Source organism: Prinia subflava, chromosome 2 (assembly GCF_021018805.1).
Source record: "Prinia subflava isolate CZ2003 ecotype Zambia chromosome 2, Cam_Psub_1.2, whole genome shotgun sequence".
NCBI classification, from domain to species: domain Eukaryota; kingdom Metazoa; phylum Chordata; class Aves; order Passeriformes; family Cisticolidae; genus Prinia; species Prinia subflava.
The window spans coordinates 1689736-1692011 of NC_086248.1; the positions used below are offsets into that span (position 1 = coordinate 1689736).

A 2276-nucleotide genomic window follows, 5' to 3' on the forward strand; every position below is an offset into this window, starting at 1 on the left:
CTGAAATGCATCCAGGCTTGAACGTGGCCCCACCAGCATCTCAGGCAGGGGCACCGGGAGTGTTTTTGGGGGTGCTTCCCTACCTGCTGAGAGCTCCAGCTCGGGTGCCTGGTTTGTGGCATTGGTGCCAAGCTTTAAATTCCCCCCGAGCTGAACCCCCCGGCCGGGAGGGCGTTTCTGCAGTCACTGAAGTGCTCTGGGCTCCCTGGATGTCCCTGCCGTGCTTTGTCCCTCCCCAGCAGCCACCAGGAGCTGGATCCTCTCCCCCAGGAGGCAGCAGGGAGGCTGGACAGCGCCTGGCTTCTCCAGCCCATCCCAAACATCATCCCTGTCCCTGCCATGCACACGACGGCTGCAGCCCCAACTCTGCTCTGTGGAATTGCTCCATCAGAGCTTCCTGCGAAACGACTGACTCCTCATTCCCAACATCCCCAGGGATCCCCAGCTCCTGCTTTACCAACCTGGCTGTGCTGACAACAGATCCCCCCGAGGTTTTTTTGGTGTTCCTGCTTCCTTAATCCCTTCATAGCTCCGTGAAATATCCCGGATCCGAGCGGCGCTGGCGTTGCGTGGAAGAGGCCGCTCCTCTTTTTTACAGCATAAACAGCCCCACGGCAGCAGAGAGCCACGTTCAGGTGTCAGAGTGTTTGTGTTCCCCCTTTTCTTCCAGCTTAGACCCGGGTTTGTGCTGGGAGCTTTAAGGCACCAGCTCTGGGGGGTCAGTGGTGAGCACTGGGAGGCTGCGGCTGAAATCCGCTCACGGCCGAACCCAGCGCTGCTCCTGAGCTGTTCCAGTAAGGAGGGAAGGGAAAATCCCTCGGGAAGGGCACAAGGAGAAGAGCCAGGCCAGCCTTAGAGCAGTGCCCACCCTTCCAGGGCAGCCGATTCTCCAGCCCCAGGGCTCTGAGGATCCCGAAAAGCAGCAGGGAGCCGGCAGCTCCGGCAGTGTGTTGAAACCAGGGCGCAGAGCAGAGCAGCCCCGCACAGGAGGCATCCCCAGGTCCCCCCTGAGCAGCAGAATGTCCACTTGAATGTGAAGCTTTACCCCTGTCCCCTCGTGCTTCTTTTCTAACGGGATCAGGACTGATTTTCCCCCGAGGCGCGGCGTTTTCCTGTCGGCTCCATGCGCGGGGAGCTCGGTGCATGCAACGCCTCTCCAGCCCTTCCCCGTGTCGTGACCAGGTCCAGCTCCTCAGGAGAGGGGAAGGAGCTCCCGGGAGATCTCCGCGTCCCTCGTGGAATGTGTGGGGCAGTCCCTGCCCGTGGCTGGCCCCGCTTGCACTCGGCTCTTGGTAGACTTGTTTACAGTAGTCCCGTGTCGGTTTTGTAACGTTTAATTTTTAGCACTTTAACTGTGAGTGTACAAACTGGTTCCCTTGTAGTTGGTGTACATTTTCATTTTAGGCCTTTGGAAGTTTTTAATAAAACCATGGAAAAACTCTGGCAACAGGTTTTCAATTCTTTTCCTTTGGGTGTAATCCTTACCCCCCTCAAAACCTCAGTTCAGCAGCAGTTGAGATTAAAGGTTAAATGAGTAAATATCAGGTTTTACTCTGGCCAGCAGCTCTGTGAATTTGAAGACTTTCTAGACTTAATCTCCCCCCAACATCTGCGCTCCTGCACGCCGGGCACCCTTCCAGCAAACACAAAGCTCTCCGCAGATTCCGGGCCCGGGTTGCTCCGCCCTTTCACAAGAACAGACCACTCGAACCACCGGCATTTCCCAGGAGCAGGGAGCAAACAGGTTTGGGAGCAGCAATGCCGGGGATGTTTGGGGTTTTTCATTGCCAAACCCAACCTGAGGACAGGATGAGTGATTTATCTGAGGGAGCTGTCTGGCACTTGGGCGGATACGTGGTTGCTTTGGGTTGGAACTGCTGGCGATAACAGAACTCCTCTCACTAATTACTGGGGCTGGTTTGGGTAAATAGTTCAGGGATTAAACTTTAGGAGCTGCTGGTCTGCTCCATCATCCCTGGATTTAAACTCTTGTGGGTTGTGAGTGACCAGCTCAGAAGTCAGGCAGCCAAAGATGCGATCTCGCAGGCGAGGAGGATTCCCACGGCAGCTAAACCCACCAGGGATGAGGAGTGGGAGCTCACAGCGGTTTATCTCCCCTCAGTGCTGCACTGCCGCGTCCCAGAGGGGTTCATGCAGGGCCCGGCAGGAGATGGGGTCACCTGGAGCTTGTTCGGCCCTCCCAAGGTGGTTTCAGGACCTGCAGGTGAGGGAGGAGCACGGAAAAAGAGGAGCTGGAGGCGGGGATGTGGCCGGTT

At 56.9% G+C, this 2276-nt stretch overlaps 1 protein-coding gene across 2 annotated transcripts in view; it reads left to right on the top strand.

Annotated features, from left to right (window-relative positions):
- Positions 1-1443, top strand: part of FZD3 (frizzled class receptor 3) — a 52047-nt gene extending 50604 nt beyond the window's left edge. For both annotated transcript variants that reach the window (XM_063423012.1, XM_063423019.1), the window contains one exon: positions 1-1443. This exon is cut by the window's left edge and continues 2568 nt beyond it. The gene's annotated coding sequence lies outside the window, so the exon portion shown is untranslated.
- The last annotated feature ends 833 nt before the right edge of the window (positions 1444-2276 follow it).